Source organism: Octopus sinensis, linkage group LG13 (assembly GCF_006345805.1).
Source record: "Octopus sinensis linkage group LG13, ASM634580v1, whole genome shotgun sequence".
NCBI classification, from domain to species: Eukaryota; Metazoa; Mollusca; class Cephalopoda; order Octopoda; family Octopodidae; genus Octopus; species Octopus sinensis.
This window is the reverse complement of record NC_043009.1, coordinates 53,186,085-53,193,914: the sequence shown is the minus strand read 5'-3', so window position 1 is coordinate 53,193,914 and position 7,830 is coordinate 53,186,085.

Genomic DNA, 7,830 nt, shown 5'->3' with positions numbered 1-7,830 from the left:
TTCAGGAGACTAGCGGGTAATCTATCAGGGCCTACAGCAGAGTAGTATTTGACCTCATTTATTGCTGCTACGATGTCAGTGGGAGTGAAGGTTATGTCTGAGATTTTATGTTGGGAGTCAACTTCGTTCCCTTCTCTTACGTCAATATCAGTGGGAACACTAAAGACAGAGCAGTATTGTTTCTGCAGTATTTCTGCCATTTCTTTAGCATCGTGTTGGGGAATGCCGTTAGCATCAATCAATGGCCCAATGGGTGAGACAGTGGTTCTATGCTTATTGCATAGGAATAGAACACTTTTGGGTTCTGTTTGATGTTTTTGATTACCCACTGTTCCTCCGCAGCTCTTTGATTTTCAATGAGGTTTTCATGTTGTTCTGCAGATGAAGTTTTTCCAGCTCTAGCTTTTCATTGTTGTTGAACGTGGATGTTGTTTGTGGGAATATTTTAATTGGTTGATTTTTTTGTTAAGTCTTTTGATGCGCCTGATGAGTGTTTTCTTCTTTTTAGGAGCCGATTTCTGTGTGTTTAGTAGATTTCGTGGGAGCGTGTTTAGAGCATGTATATGTGAAAAGTTTTCAAAGTGCTGCCATGCGGTCTCAATATGAGTGGAATTGAGAGTAAAAGACCAGTCGATGAAAGACAGATCCTTTCTGATTGCTCCCCAGTCCGCTTTGTGGAAGTTTATGTTATCAAATGAGTGCCATGGAGTGGGATTGGCTGGTTTGGTTTTTATATGTCGGGAATTGAAATTGCAGAGTACCATGTCATGATGTGAGAGGAGAGTTTTTTCAACTGAAATACTGTGAACGAAGCTAGAGTGATTGGTCAATACCAGATCCAAGATCGTTTTATTCTGTCTCGTTGGTTCGAGCACTAGCTGAGTCAGGAAGTATTCATCCATTAGATTAAAGAGCAGTTCCGCTGCTGCTCTATCTGATGTAGAGCACTTGCCTAACTTCAGAGTATTTGTGGGCCAGTTCACATGAGGGAGGTTAAAATCACCCATCACTAGTATGTTTCCGGAGTGGTACTTTCGAAGGAAGGACTTGACTTTGCTAAGGCACTCTTCAAAGTACTTTCGAGGTACCTGGGGAGGCCTGTAAAGACCAACAATGGTTATGTCCTTGGCTTTGTTGTATAGTGATACCGATTCACAGTAGCCATTAGAAAATATGTCCTTGGCATCAAGTGAAAAGGAGTCATGGATAAAGATGGCTGTCCCTCCCTTATTTCGGTCTGTGCGATCCGCACGAACAATGGTGTAATCTTTTATTTTCACCTCTGCGTCCATATGGGTGTTGTTCAGGTGAGTCTCGGTAAGGATAAAGAAAGGAAGCAATGGGCCATTTCGGCAAGCCAACTCTCTATATATGGGATCTTCCATTTTTGGGCAATAATTGATGGGTTGATGCCACGTACATTTAACAGGAATGTCGAGGTAAGGGAAGTTGGTAATGGGTGAGTGGTCCTTGTGATTTGCATAGATGGTTGTTGATAGACGCTGGATCTCTTGGCTTAGGTCGGCCCTCATATTTTCTAGGTATGTCAGTAAAAAAGAGTTACTTGTTTGGTTTGCCACTTGGTCAGAGGATACGTATTTCATGTTGGCGTTATTTGGTGTTTTTTCATGGTTCTGTCTACGTTGTTTGATTGTAGGAGGGGAAACGTGGTTGTATTTTGTTCTTGTTGTTGTCCTAGATTTCCTCTGTTCCTTTTTATATTTATTCTGTGATCGTTTTGTGCCCTTCAGATGGTGGTGGTTGCATTCTGGGTTCAGGCACATCCTTTGTGAGACAGAAGTTTGGCACAGTTTAGGATGGAATAAGGTGCATCCATTGCCTTTTATGCATCCGTATTTAGGATCAGAACCATGGATTCTGTATTTAGGACAGTATTTGGGGTGGAGTGGGGGGGCAATTTTTTCCTGTTTTTACCGTATGGACAGGTGCCCATAACAAGTCTAACGACATAAGGTCGGATGGGAAAAAACACAGCGTCCATTGTTGTTTGTGCCGCTGGGGCCAAATCTACAATTGCCTTTAGAATAGTAACGGCAGGGGGTTTTATTGGTTGTTAGTAGTGGTTTTTCTATTCTGGCAGTAGTAGCAGTAGTGTTAGAAGCAGCTTGTTGATTTTGTGATGGTGGGTTCTGGCTTGCCAGAATGTGGTCAAATCTGCAGCTGCCTTGAGAGTAGTAATGGCAGATAGTTTTACGTGGTTGTAGTAAGGATTTTCCTATTGTGGCTGTAGCAGTAGTAGTGGAGAGTTGTTTTTGTTGTAGCAGCATTGGAACTTGACTAGTGGTAGTATTAGTGTGTTGTTGTGTTGTTGTTGTTGTTGTTGTTGTTTTTGTTGCTGTAGCGAAGGTGAAACTTGACTTGGTTCATCAGGTGCTGTTGTCAATGGAAGTAGGTCAGTTGATTGTTGCTGTTGAAGTGCCCCCTGACCAGTTGGAATTTGGTCATTTGGTGTACTGGATTCGTTGGCAAGAATGGCTTTTAGTGTAGCCATGTGCGCGTGAAAAATAGGGAATATCCTAACAATTTCTTTTATTTTATTTTATTTTCTATCTGTTTTACAGATCTTGAAAGGATTTTTTCGTTAAATCCTCAATTATTTTACTGTAAACATTAGCTTCGTTGTGATGGATGAACCAAGCGTTAATCATTGCAGTAATTTCATTTTCAACCCAGCGGCGTTTTTGAAAATTATTGGCCATATTCAGTGGGGTAGTGTTGTGTAATATATATATGTATGTATGTGTATGCGTGTATATGTACACCAGTTATTGATGGCTTGATGTAAAATAGTGAATACACCGTTGAAAAGTTTGTGTCGATTTACTCGGTAAATAGTGAATACATCGTTGGAAAGTTTGTGTCGATATACTCGGAAATTCGTGGCTTGTGTGTGTGAGAGTTCAGTGTAATTAGTACAATCTAATTAGTACAATCAGGATGAGCGGTGTATTTAATACAGATCAAGAAAAAAGAAATTGTACTCACGGGACTAGTTTTAGAACTAGTCTTGGGTTTAGTATTTAGTTTTGGGTTGTATTTATTTCTTCAGGTTGTATATAGATTTGTATAAATTTATCCTCCGATGGTAGTAAAAGAGTAGTATAGTAGGATTGTAGAGTTCAAAAGTTTTGAGATTAAAAACAAGGAGAGTTTATGTTGGCTTGAGTTGAGTTGAGTTATATTGAGTTGAAATATGCTTCTTTGGTTAGTTACTGACGGGAGCTATAAAAAGTACGTCTTGTCACGACGATATATATATATATATATATATATATATATATATATAGATATATATTATATAATATATATATTATATATTCATATATATATATTCATATATATATATACATATAACTATATACTATATACATATATATATATATTATAGATATATATATATATATATATATATACTCTATATATATATATCATATATATATCTTACATATATATATGACATAAATAGATACTATATACATATAATATATACACTATATCTATCATACATAGCTACCATATATATCACCTATATATTATACATAATAGATATATATATCATATATATATATATACATATATACATATAATATACAATATATATATATACATAGATAGATATATATACATATATATATATATACATATATATATATATACATATATATATATACTATATATATATATACATATATATATATATATATATATATATATAATATATATATATATATATATATATATATATATATATATATATATATAATATATATATATACATATATATATATATACATATATATATACATATATATATATATACATATATATATACAATATATATATATATACATATATATATATACATATTATATTATATATAGATACCCATATACATATATGTGTATCTATATATATATAGATACTCTGTAATGGGATACTTAGAACAACACTCTCACCAAGAGGTGGAGGTAAACTATGGCACTGGATTTAGAAAGTATATTGAAAAGGCATGGAAGAGATACCTAGACGACTGCTTCATAATCTGGACAGAATCTCTAATACTCTGGAAGAGTTCAATATCCTCCTGAACAACCTACACCACACCCATCTCTCCAATTTACAAAGGAGATGTAGTACCAAATTACCATTCCTAGATATAATGGTAATTAAAAAAGACACCACCATCACCACAGATATATACTATAAACACACAGACACACTCAATACCTAAATTTTAAGTCGTGCCATCTACCACATACAAAACGTAACATCCCATACTGCCTAGCCAGAAGAATTTGTACCATTGTAGAAGATGCAAATATCAGGAACAAACGCCTAATAGAACTAAGAGAATTTTTGCTCAAAACAAATACCCATCTCTACTTATAGAAAATGGCATACAGCGGGCTATAAAAATACCCATACAACAACTTAGGACACCCAAGGAAGAGGAAAACAAGAACAAGTCATACCATTCATAGTGACACACAACCCATGTCACCAGAATATCTTCAACATTGCCAAAGCAAACCTACAATCATCATTGCCCATAGTAATGAATTAAAAGACATAATCACGGATCGAGCTATGGTGCTTAGTAAAAGACAGCCTAAAAACTTGAAAACATTACTAACAAAGGCAAAATTTGACCTTAGCAACAAAGACCAAACATTCACGGTATCTAAATGCAATGATAGCCGATGTGGCACATGCCAATTCATACATACCGGTCAATATATAAACACAAAAACCGGGAAAATATTCACAAACGCGAATATGAACTGCAAAAGCAGAATTTTAATTTACTGCATCAAATGCCCAAATTGTGAAGAAATATATGTAGGTCAGACGGAAACGCACTATCAGAACGCTCACGTGTACACCGGCAACAGATTAGAGACCCAGAGGTCCTTCAGATACCTTTGAGTAACCACTTAGCAACATGTGGCCGGAAAATGTATATAATATTTCCGTTCTACAAATACAACAGCCCAAGTGAAATCGAGAGGAGAATCAGAGAAAAGAATTTTATTGATAAATTCGAACCCAAGCTAAATAAGCAATAATAATAATACTTAGAGGTACTACTTCCACTGCAACGACCATGACCACTACAACAACAACAATACTAAAGGTGATCAAGATGAAGATAGCAGGAAAATTATTTTATTTAGGGTTAAAAGTTCTATTGCCACCACCATCACCACTAGCACAATAATTAAGGTGCTGACAATGATGATGATGACAATTGAAATAAAAAATATAAAATCTCTGACAAAGGATATTTACAACATTTCTAAAAATAATCCAACAATTGCTGCTTCGGCCAGGGTCAAGATACAGGACTCTTGACATTTCCAACAAAGCGTGATGCCTAAACCAATCAGCTCAACCAACCAATCAGCTTAAGTAATTGAGTGATACTACACACTGATTGATCAGAATACAGTTTGCAAAACCTAGCAATCTGGAGCCTACCCAGCTGTATTTATAGCACAGAATCAATCATCTTGCTACAGTCAAAAATTGTGAAGCATGACTGTCACCACTACTACATGAACCCGAAGATTGCAGAATTCAATGCATGAAAGTACTAGTTCAATCAGAATGAACATTTAAAATTCCACTATTTCATTTTATTTTATTCAATTATAATATATTATCTTATAATAATCATTATAAGATTGTAAATAAAACGTGAAAATCAGACCTTGTTGGAATTCCTTTTATTAATATATATATATATATATATATATATATATATATATATATATATATATGCTATATATAATAAAGATGAGAATATGTGTCTGTTTGTCTATCTCTGTGTCAATCCCTAAAACTCAAGAATTACAAGTACTGGACTTACAAAGAATAGGTCCTGGGGTACATTTGCTCGACTAAAGGCGGTTCCCCAACATGCCCACAGTCAAATGACTAAAACAAGTAAATAATATACATACATGTTCCTACATTTATATACACACACATGCATACACACATGCGCATACATACACATATACACACACACACGCACACACAGATATATATAGGTGCAGGTGTGGCTGTGTGGTAAGAAATTTGGTTCCAAAACACATGGTCCTGTCTTCAGTATAGTACTTTGGCACGTGTCTTCTGCTATAGTCTCAGACCCACCAAAGCCTTTTGAGTGGATTTCGTAGACAGAAACTAAAAGAAACCAATCGCATATATGTATGTGTGCGTGCGTGTGTGTGTGTGTGTGTGTGTGTGTGTGTGTGTAATTGTATGTGTGTGTGTGTGTCATTGTGTCTATGTTTTTCCTTCATCACTGCTGCTTGATTACTACTTTTGGTTTATTTACATCCCCATAACTTACTGGTTTGACAAAAAGAGACTGATAGAATAAATGCTAGGGTTATCAAAATAAACAAAGCATTGAGGTTGATTCATTCGACAAAGGTATATTTACATTGTTCCAAGAGATATACTTGCATTGTCTGAGATATACTTACATTGTGATTTCTGCAATGTGGTACATAAATTGTCAAATAGAGGAGAGGCATCTCTGCCACCACTGATTCAGTTGCAAAGTGTTCAGTAAAGTTACTTGGTTGCATACCTCCTTTCAGTCATTTAATCATCACTGGGTCAGAGATAGTCCCCAAGTGGTAACATTGATTTCAAGGCTTTCCCAGGTAAGTGACTGGTTATTCAAAGAGATTTATACGAGGGGCGTTCAATAAGTAATGTTCCTGACCCACTTCCCATACCAGTAGAGCAACGAAACTTGGCCCAGTTATTAGTCTTTTTCTACATAGGAACCACCCAGAGTTACGCATTTCTCCCATTGTTTGATGCAGCTCTGGAGACCGTTTTCATAGAAGACCCCAGCTTGGTCCTCCAACCTGAACGTGACTTCAGAAATCAAGGCTGCATCATCTGGGAAACGCTTTCCTTTCAAAAACAACTTCATGACTGGGAAGAGGTGAAAATCAGAGGGTGCAAGGTCAGGAAAGTAGGGGGATGGGGGAGGAGTTCATAGCCATACGCCTGTGCTTCTGATCTGGCGACAAGTGAGTTGTGGAGGGGAGCGTTGTCCTGCAGGAGGAGGATGCCTTTGCTGATCTTGCCCCGCCTCTTGATTTTGATAACTTCTCTTAATTTCCTCAAAAGTGAAGCATAACTGTGGTACCCTTTGCCCGGAAATCTGTCATCACTACTCCGTCCTGGTCCCAGAAGACTGTGAGCATTACCTTGCCAGCGGAGGGCTGCACCTTGCCTTCTTTGGAGGGGGTGAGTCACGGTGCTTCCACTGCATTGACTGGGCTTTGGTCTCTGGATCATCGGGATGGACCCAGGTTTCATCCTGTGTAATCAGTCTTTTGAAAAATGTTGACTCATCTTCTTGGCACATTTCCAAATTCACCCTCGACGCGTTCTTGCTTCTGGAAAGGCGTGAGCAACCTGGGAATCCATCTGGCAGACACCTTTTGCATATGCAAATGGTCATGAATGATAGTTTCCACAGACCCGGTATTAATCTTGACCCCATGGGCTATTTGGCGAATAATTATGCGTCGATCTTCCAAAATGGCAGCCTCAACTTGACGGACAGATGCCTCATCAATGGCAGAAGGGGGCGACCAGATCTGGGAGCTGTTTCCACAGAGTTCCGACCATGTTTGAATTCACGATGCCAGCGTTTTACAAGATCATATGATGGGGCATCATCACCATAAGTTACTTTCATTTCATCAAAAGTCTCCCGTGGTGTGCGTCCTTTCAAATACAAAAACCTGATCACTGCTCGACACTCAACAGGCTCCA